Source organism: Lithobates pipiens, unplaced genomic scaffold (genome assembly GCF_037356315.1).
Source record: "Lithobates pipiens isolate NorthernLeopardFrog02 unplaced genomic scaffold, aLitPip1_a1.2 Scaffold_19, whole genome shotgun sequence".
NCBI classification, from domain to species: Eukaryota; Metazoa; Chordata; class Amphibia; order Anura; family Ranidae; genus Lithobates; species Lithobates pipiens.
Window position 1 is genome coordinate 47,641,123 of NW_027507764.1, and position 10,816 is coordinate 47,651,938.

The window sequence follows — 10,816 nt, forward strand, 5'->3', positions numbered from 1 at the left end:
AACCTGTGCATACATATTTATCAGTTCCTCCCTTTGGTGAGTGTATTATATATATAGTAGGTGATACCTGCCCTGCACACTATACATTTGTATTCATTGGCTACTATGGTGTTGCCCTGTTCGATCTCCCTCTATGAACATGGGTGCTGTGCATTGGATAATACAGCCCAAACGGTATGTTTGGCTTTTACTTTCACACTTGTTTCACTTATATCTTTTAACCCTATTCTTTGTGGTGGTTTGCCCTTTTCCACAGACTCCTTATTTCTTTTTCCTTTTCTTCCCAATTTGGTCAATTTCTTTGGTAATTTTTTGCTTGCTTAGGACACCTTAGGATGCACAATTAAGCACTTCCTTTTATAGGCTCTTTTTACAGCCCCTATGCACACAGTCTATTTTCCATCCCTTTTCACCTATATATCGCTCTTTAGGTGTGTATAGGTTAATGTCTCATCTCACTGTAACTCTCATATCATATATATCTGTTTAAATTTGAAGAGTCCTTTACAATCTCCCGCATCTGCTTTCGGAGGAAACCGATGGGTCCTGTGATCTACTGCTTCCTCCTCTGTGGGTGAGCTGATCCCCTCACTATTTAAATTACTGTAAATCTTCTGTTATGTCATTATATGATTCGCTGCTATTTGATTATTTGCAAATATTTTTTATTTACTCTGTAGACTATCCTCCTGAAGAAGCGGTTCGCCGTGAAATCGGTAGAGGAAACGTTTCTGTACCCCTCTTCAATAGAAACCTTACGGGGCTACCCGTCGGTAGTTTATTAAATTGTGGTGTATATGATTTTAGCAATATGAAAGTTTTGATGGATTTCATTTTGTTGCCCTTATTAAATTACTTGTAACTTTTTATAACAAAGTCTTCTATGAATTATTTATTTAGTACCGCAATAGTCCCCTCAACAAACATTATGGGGTGTGGATATCAAGGGAGCAGCCTCAGCAACTGCCCCGATATCCTTAGAATTCCCAATTCTTGACAATTATCAATTGGGATGATGGTACTGTTATATGTATTACGTATATTTTGTATTTGAGGCTATACTCAGTCTATGGCAGATAAATAATGAATTCCAAGCAGAAGCAATGTGCCATCATTGAGGCTGGATGCACCTTTCTGCCCCCTTCTTTGTAGAGTAACTATTCCTCCATAGTAACTCTGCTTCTTCCTCCCCTTTTTCATTGCAGGTAAATAATGGATTCCAAGCAGAAGCAACATGCCATCCTTGAGTTCTTGATGCAAGCTGTCCAACATCCACAGAAGGCTACACAATGTTTATGGAGATGACACCATGGACAAGAATCACCAATTGTAAGACATTGCTCTTGTCAATGGTGTCATCTCTGTAAACATTCTGTAGCCTTCTGTGGATGTTGGACAACCTGTAGCTCTCCTTCATCAAGAACTCAATGGTGGTTTGTTGCTTCTGCTTGGAATTCATTATTTATTTACAATGAAAAAGAGAGAGAAGAAGCAGAGTTATTATGGACAAAGAGATACTCTACCAACCAGTCCCTATAAGGAGTGCCCAGAAAGGGGCATCTAGCGGCCTCTCACCACTAAACGATCTGAGATTATATCTCCTCCCGCCTTCTGTCTAGAATTGGCGATGTCAGCTATGGCTCAGGACCTGCAAATGACGATCTCTCACAGAACCACTAAGGTCATCAGTGACTCAGGACCTGACAGGGGCAATTACTCGCAGCTGTGACCCTTGTGTAGATGTGGCAGCACAATCTCTTATTCCTGACACAGAAGTCCACTTGGATGATCCCCTCACATTGCCCTCCACATGACTGCCTCAAGCCCTAGGCTTCTCCTTCCTTTTCCTCCTGGGACTTCCATCCATCCTTGGCTGTAATAGAAAAATGTCTTCTGGGGACTACATTTTCCAAAGTCTCAGGTCATTCCCAGCAGTCCTCTTTCTTCCCAGGCTGCACAGCAGCCAATCAGTCTCCTCGTGTGCCCATGGATGTTGGGTGGGCTCTCCTACGGCTTAATGTGGCCTGCCTTCCCCTCTCTCTTTCTCCTCCTGTCCACTCACTGGCAGCCGAGGAGTTGAACAACAGCTGCAGCACCAATGGCTGTGGTCTGTGCGGCCACCCTCCATTAAAGCTGCAGACCAGGGCTACATATTTGTATTATTATCTTTATTATTATATTTGGGATTAATTTGACTACTGTACTTACATCGTAAGGTTGAAGAAAATGTCCATCATGATCAACTAAATTACAAAAGTATAACAACTTTAATATTTTGCCATTCCTAGTTTCTCCTTTCCCCGCTAAAAAAAAACCCCAAAACAAAACACGAAGAGTTTCCATTTTTAGTGCATAACTTATTTTAGACTTAGTGACATCATCACTGGGTCTCTGTGCAGTGTAGGCAGATCATGGCTGGTGGGGGGGGGGGGGCTGCAGGGTGCTGGATACAGATTAGAGAAACAAATTGTTACCCCAGCTCCACTGCCAGTATAGAAATCCACGAACTGTGATCCGGTGCTCTTGCCAGGAAGTTCAGGCCCCATAGATACGATACTTAAAACAGGAAGGCTGGCAACTCGGATGCTCTTGAATAAAAGTACTTTACTGGGGGCGTGGCCTGGACGGGGACCTAGATGGCCGCTTGAGTACGGAGCTCCTGCTATCTCGGGACTGCACAGCTTAATTTGGGGAGCCCGACGCACGCTCGACCATGAGTAGGTCCACCAGAAGCTCCTCTGTCTCTCGGGCTTCGGTGGAGACCGGGACCCAGCCGCACCGAAACATCCCGGAGCTGTTCCGGACGCAGCGCCAATTGTCGCAGGCCGCGCAGGCGGCCTCCCACGTGGCAGCGCAGGCCCAAGCACCGGACTCGCCTGAGATACCTCCGGCCGCGCCAATGCTCACCGCGGACGCGCGGTCCCCTCATCCCTCTCAGCCGCCGAGCCTGCTCGACCTGGAGAAGTTCGCTACAGACATCAAATCGACCGTGATGGCGGCGGTGGCTGACCTCCGCTCGGACATACAGGCCGTGGCGCACCGCATCAGTGAGGTGGAGGAGGCCTCAAGAACCCATGCTGCCGCTATACGCCAGGTTCAAGGGACATATGATACCCAGCTCTCCCACCTCCTGGAACTCCACAGGCACGTCGAGGACCTGGATAACCGCGGACGCAGACATAACATCAGGGTCCGCGGCGTGCCTGAACACATTGACCCGGGGCTCCTCCAGCAAACTGTGAGTAACATTTTTAATTCATTGATTGATCGCCCAGCTGACTCCCCCATTGACATGGAGAGGATACATCGGGCGTTGCGCCCCCAACCCAGGGAGAACGAACCGCCAAGAGACGTGGTCTGCTGCATCGTAAACTTCCCCCTGAAAGAGGAAATTCTTAAAAAGGCTAGGGAGAGGGGTCGCATTGTTCACGATGGCGCTGAAATCAAGTTGTTTCAAGACCTCTCCCAGATAACTTTACAAAACAGGAGAGCGGTTCGCCCCCTGCTGGAGGCCCTACGGGCACGCAACATTCAGTACAGGTGGAGGTTCCCTTTTGGTCTGTCCGCGTCTGCGAGGGGACGCACGGCCCTGCTTCGTACACCGGAAGACCTACCAGCTTTTTGTGACCAACTAGACCTTCCTCGTGTGGAGCTTCCGGACTGGTACTCGTTTTACTATCCGGCAGAACCCTGGTTGCCGGTGTCTGTCAACCTTTCGCCGAAAACTCAACGACAGAGATCCAGAAGACGCCGAGATGGTCCTCTTTCCCCTGGTAACCGCTCCTCCCGCCGAGACCTGTACCAACAGGACCCTGGTTCTCCATCCTCACCGCCGGCCAGGAGGGATCGTTTAGACGCTTGAAGATTTCGCCTTGTCCTCACTCCAGGCTGCTATGCCCGAGCCATTTGACAGATGATTCTGTATTCCCTCGACCTCACAGGGCCCGTTTTCTGGAGCTTCTCTATGGCTGACTGCCCCTCCCTTCCCCCTCCCTCCCCCCCCCCTGCTTCTCCCGTTCCCGGCATCCCCCCCCCCTTTTTTTTTCTTTTTTCTCTTTTTTTTTTTTTTCTCCTTTTTCTTTTCTTTGGTTTTTTTTGTCAGATCCTGCCGTGGGTTGGAAGGACTCGTGCCTCTACAGCTCCGGATGATACCTGTCTCGACCTGGTCGTTCTTGGTGGTGCCGCGAACTCTCCATATTCCCTGGACTGGACTCTCCTGGGAAGACTGGCTCCGGGGGCAGGTAAGCTTTACTGCTCCTCGGTCGGGGGGCGTTCTGCTCTCTGTCCCCCCTGAGAAGTGGCCTCCACCCTCTCCCCCTCCATGCTCCGGATATTCCGATGGTATCACCTTGCTGAGGGATACGTTCCCCTACCCTTACAACCGACGCGAGGGAATGCCCCTGTGCCTTACTGGATCTGGGAATGACTGACCTCGGGCCCTTGCAGCAGGGACCCATGTTAGGTTCTTACAGCCTCGATTATGCTCTGACCCTCGGAGCCGGAACTACGCAGTGACTTGCCTGGTTATTGATACGCATCGGCCACCCTCCTCTGGCCCATCTATGTTTTTGACTCTCTTATCTTTATTTATTTAGTCCTCATTTAAACGTACTCTTCAGCTTATCCCTGCCCTTGAGACTATTTTTTTTTTTTTCTTATCTTTCTATTTTTTATTTATTTATTTATTTTTTATTTATTTTTTTTCTATTTTGATGGATGTTTGTTACTACCAAGGGGGGGGCCCTGCTCACGTCCTCCTTGTCTGGTGACCTGGCCTTTTGGTTGCTGGTGCCTCTGGGGGGACGGGAGCGGGTAGCCTTCAACTTACTTACCTCAGTTTTCCTTTGGCGGGGGACTGTTTTGTCTGGGGGGGCGGGGGGTGGGGGACGGTGGGTGGAGGTGGGTTCATCGCATTGCTTTTTGTTTTGATGCAGTGTCTGGGTGGGGGAGGTTCTTGTTTCTTGACTCTATGTTTATCCCCCGGGGGTCCCCTCCCCTCCCTATCGTGGGGTGGCTCCCCCCCTTCCCCCCCTTCCCCCTCCCTTCTCTCCCTCCTCCCCTTTCTCCCCCTCCCCCCCTTTTTTTTTTTTTTTCTTTCCCCTCTCCCTCCCCCCCGCCCTCTCCCTTCCCCCTCTCCCAGCCCCCCCGGCCCTTCCCTTTTTCCCTGTCCTCCTTTCCCCCCCGCCCTCTCCCTTCCCCCTCTCCCAGCCCCCCCCGGCCCTTCCCTTTTTCCCTGTCCTCCTTTCCCCCCTTCCCCCTTTTCTTTTCTCCCCCCCCCCCTGGGCCCGTTCCTCCCCTGGATGGGGAGCTGGTGGGGGGGATACCTGCTATTGTACTAGCCTGTAACACAGGTTTGACTGGCTGGACATGGCAGTCATGGAGGTCCATGGCGTATACGGAGGGGTCAGGAGGTGACTTGCAGATTTTGATGTCCCTCCTTGCCTCTCTAATTGTTATAAAAGGTTACATTTGCATGCTTGTTAATACTCAGGTTTCGGTCTGTTCATGGTGTCATATATACTTGTTGCACTAAATTTTGTATGCTGGTTCCCCCAATGGTATTCGCACTTCCCTTTAGCTGGGTTTTACCCCTGCGGTCCCGGGATTGCAGAGCCACCTGTGGTTCTCCCGTCCTTTCTCTCGTTCCCACACAGCGGGTCCGTACTGGATCCCTGCTGACTCCCCGGTCCACTCTTGTCTAGGTGGAATAGTGTCTCTGTCCCCACCTCTGGTAAATTTTTCCCTGTCCTTGTCCCCTCTGCTCTTTTCTGTCCCCTTGCCCCGATTTTCTCTTTCCTTTCTTTTTCCTCCTGCTTTTCTGTCCTCCTCTGGGGCTGGTTCTGCTCGTCCCCCTTTTCCTGCCTGCCTGGGTGAGGCCCGCTCCTTGGCCCCGGCCTGCCCCCCCCCCCCTCGGGTCCCTGAGCTCTCTCACCGCCCTCCTGTGGTGGGGGGTTTCCCAGTTCACAGCCGTTTAGCCGCTAATATGTCGCACAGAGCTACCTTTACCACGCCTGTTGAGCTGAGGTGTGTCTCTCTGAATGTGAAGGGACTCAACGCTCCTGAAAAGAGATCGCAAATTCTGACTTCCCTGTCCAAATATAAGGCGCACTTCATTTTCCTCCAGGAGACACACTTCCGCTCAGATGCGATACCCAAACTATCCAATCATATATACCGCACGGCGATCCACGCCACGAACCCCGTAGCAAAAACAAAAGGTACCTCCATATTGATATCCAGACACGCCAACTTCCATCAAACTGATTCCCTGATCGACCCGGAGGGTAGATTCGTCTTCCTCAAGGGTACATACGCTTCCAAACCCATAACTCTTGTGAACATATATTGTCCTAACGAACACCAAGTTTCCTTTTTTAGGAAACTGGGTGACCTTCTCTCTTCCTTTCAGTCTGGCCTGGTCCTCCTGGGAGGGGATTTCAACGTGCCTTTGAACCCTGTTCTAGACTCCTCATCGGGAGCTTCGGCCTTACCGTACAGGGCCCTCAGGCAAATTAAATTGCAACTTCAGAATCTGACCTTGCACGATGCCTGGCGCACCTTAAACCCCTCCGGGAGGGACTACACCTTTTATTCGGCCCCCCACAATAAATATTCGAGAATAGATTATTTTTTTATCTCTCAAACAGACCTGTCCTTCCTGCAACGTACGACCATTGAACCAATGTTCTTGTCTGACCACCACCCCATCACGATCACACTCACCTTCCCTGACAGGACCACCAGATCTAAAACGTGGAGATTGAACCCTTCGGTTCTCTCCGACCCGGTGACGCTGGAGTACTTAAAGAGTCGTATCTCCCTTTACTTCAATGAAAATGCCTCCCCGGATGTTTCGGCAGTCTCCTTGTGGGAAGCGCACAAGTGCGTTATTCGGGGGGAACTTATTGCGTTAGCCGGAAAGGCTAAGAAGTTGCACCAAAAGTATATCTCCGACCTGACCAAAAAGATTGCTACCCTGGAAAATGTCCACAAACAATCGCGAGCCCAGTCCACCTTGCAAGAGCTACTTCAGGCACGTGCGCTCCTTCTAGAGGAACTGAACAAGCGAACTAGGCGCCGCTACGTACTGGGTCAAAAGGTGTTTTACGAGCAGGGTAACAAGAGCGGCCGCCTTCTGGCCCGCTCGGTCCAGGCTTCTAAAACCTCGTCTACTTTACACCACTTGAGGAACGCTCGTGGATCACTTCTGAATAAAAATGAGGATATGGCTACCGAGTTTGAAGCCTTTTACTCCAATCTATATAACTTATCCCGGCCCCATTCTGGTTCGGCCTCGTCTAACACTCGGTTGGAGCTCATTAGGCAATTCCTCTCGCGCAATTCCCCGACGCCAATATCTTCCCAACAAGCTCAAGCCATGGAAACTCCGCTCACCAGGGATGAGCTGGATCTGGCAATCAAACAAATGAAACCCGGCAAGAGCCCTGGCCCAGACGGATTCACGCTCCAATACTACAAACTTTTCCTGGATGCGCTAGCCCCTAAACTCCTTGCGACCCTTAATACGCTTTCGGACCCTCAGACGCTGCCTCGCGATATGCTTTTGGCGCATATCGCCGTTATCCCAAAAGAGGGGAAGGACCCGTCCCATGTCTCCAATTATCGGCCCATATCACTCCTGAATGTAGACATAAAGATTTTTGCTAAAATGCTGGCGAACAGGCTCCTTCCTTTGATCCCTGAGATTATTTCTCCTGACCAGGTAGGATTTGTTCCGGGCAGGGAGGCGAGGGATAACACGATCCGTACCCTTAATATACACCATTGGCTTACGTCCTCCTCCTCAAAGGGTTTCCTTCTATCGCTGGACGCTGAGAAGGCATTCGACAGAGTGGCCTGGGATTACATGCGGGAGACGCTAGTAGCTGTCGGTCTGGCGCCCCGTATGCTTGCCTTTGTGATGTCCCTATACTCCAACCCTTCGGCACGAGTGAGGGTTAATGGCCACCTGTCGAATGCCTTCTCTATCAGCAATGGCACGCGCCAGGGATGCCCCCTATCCCCCTTAATCTACATCATGACCCTGGAGCCCCTACTTAATAGCATTAGATCCAATCCTGATATTGAGGGTATATCAGTGAGGGACCGGGAGTTCAAAGTCGCTGCGTTCGCAGATGACGTGTTGTTATCTCTACGATCGCCTCGCACAACCTTGCCCAACCTTTTGAAGGAGCTGGAACACTTCCATACCCTTTCTAATCTGAAGATCAATTATACTAAGTCCCAAGCCTTGAACGTTACCCTCCCTGCCTCGGAAGTGGCCCATTGTCAGGAAGTCTTCCCCTTTAGGTGGGAGGAGGAGGCTATTACATACTTGGGAATTAAGATTACTTCTAAACTAACGGACTTGTACGCAGCCAATTTCCAGGTGGCTATTGCAAGGGTTCAGTCCCATCTTAAGGATTGGATGGGACTTAATGTCTCTTGGTTTGGTCGCTCCGCACTAGTTAAAATGATCGTCCTGCCAAGGCTCCTTTATTTAATGCAAACTATCCCAATTCACCTCCCCCCCGTCTTCTTTGCCACCTATCGCAAGGTTTGCTCTGCGTTTATTTGGAGGGACTCGCCCCCTCGAATAAAATATTCTACGCTCACTCGGCGGAAGAGACTTGGGGGTATTGGTCTCCCAGATCTCCGACGATACTACTTAGCTAGCCACCTAACAAGACTGGTAGATTGGAGCATCCGCGATCCCGGGAAAACCTGGATAGCCTTAGAGTTTTCGGCTTCAGTGACCCCTTTGAACCAACTCCCCTGGCTTTCCCCCGAGCATTGGCCACAAGAACTCCGCTCGCACCCTTTAATTTTTCCCTCCCTCTCTGCTTTTAGACAGGCGTTAAAAGCCGGCTTACCTGCCTCGGTCCCAGGGCCGCTGACTCCCCTAAGGGGCAATCCGGCCTTCCCCCCGGGTGAGGCGCGTTCCTTCTTGATCCGGGAATGGCCCCATGACGATGTCTTGGCTCTCCACTTCTACTCTCGGGGTGCCCCCCTCTCATTTGATGCCCTGGTAGCTATCTCGAATTCATCTTCATTCCCTTTCTGGTCCTTTCGACAAATTCGCCACTTTCTAACGACCCATGCCAACCAGTCCTGCTGGTCCAGGCAGCTCACACAGTTCGAGTCCCTATGCCACCTGAAAACGACGCAGAGACACCTAATTTCTATTATATATGCGCTCTTATCCTCGAGTCTGTCTGCACCCCCGACTTCCGCGCAAATAGCCTGGAATAGAGACCTTGGCTCTCCCCTCTCGGCGGACCAATGGGAGGTGATACACGATTACGCTCACAGGTGCTCCCTAAACGTAGCGGTCCAGGAGAACGCTTACAAGATTGCCACTAGATGGTACCGAACGCCGGCGCGTCTCCATAAATTCTCTCCCTCCGTTCCCGACACATGTTGGAGATGTGGCGAGAGTGGAGGCACTATGCTACACATCTGGTGGTCCTGTGAGAGGTTGCAACCCTTCTGGAAGGAGGTCAGTGAGATCATTGCACAAGTTACAACATATAATTTGGATTATACACCAGAACAATTCCTTCTACACCACTCTTCTTTGACAAGAAAAGCATACTATAAATCGTTGGCCATGCACATGGTAAACGCTGCTAGACTCTGTATCCCAATACTTTGGCGTTCAACTCGCGTTCCCACAATTGGTGAATGGCTTAGGAAGGTCTCCACCATTAGAGAAATGGAAGAACTAATACACACCTCACAAGACAGGATACACAAATTCTCCTTCACTTGGGCGTGTTGGGTTCATTTCACGACCACTGCGCGATATCGGCAGCTGACGGTTTAGAGTGGATTTCTGCTTGGGGGCCCTGGGGGGGGGGGTGGGCTTTGCCGGATCTGGCTGACATGCAGCATCCTCCAGACCCCCTTTTCCTTTTCCTTGTTCTGTCTGTTTTCTTCCTTCTTTTCTCCCTTTTGTCCGTCCTGCCCCTCTTCCCTTTCTCATTTCGTCGAAATGTCCGAAGTTTACCTATAGGTAGTAGGCTTCTTTTAGGCCCTACCCAGTTATCCCGGAGGGTACTCTATTGGAACCGGGTCCACTTGATTGACTCCCCCCCTCTCATGGGCCGCACTTTGCCGCCTGGGGAGGGGGGAGGGAGGGGACACGGATTGAAGATCCTCCCTCCACATGCTAAGATTTATATTCTGACGATTGTGTTGCCGGTTCAGTGTATTCAATGTAATATACATAAGCTGTACCCTGTGTATTTTTTTTCTTTTTGTTGTTTATACATCCTGCTGATTGACCTGCTTTCTTTTGTTCAAACAACGATCTTTGTTACATGTTTTCTTTTTGAAAAATAATAAAATCTTTGTGGGAAAAAAAAAAAGTACTTTACTGGTTACATGGGTACACAGGTACAGGCTATAGGCTGACGCGTTTCGGCTAAGAAGCCTTCATCAAAGCATGGTGGATACAGATTCCTGAAAACATCACAGCACCCACTCTAAGTACTCTTTCAGCGATGTAGAAAGCAATGGGCTGGCTCTTCAAAATGCCTTGATAAGTGGGTGTCAGACTGGAAGAGTGGGTGTTCCTATTTGCATGTAGACCACCCACATGTGATACTGAGCCTCCATGATAAAAAATTGGGCTGCAGTATATCCGCTTACCTAAAGGTGGCACTGTGTAATTTGTCAGGCTGACAGGAGACCAATTTGTCTCCTGTTATGGGCTCCAGGCAGCCATCTTTGGGATGATGACATATCTTATTGGAAGCCAAAATCTTGCAAGATTTGGGTGGCCATCTTGACACTTCATAGAAGAGCCTTATCA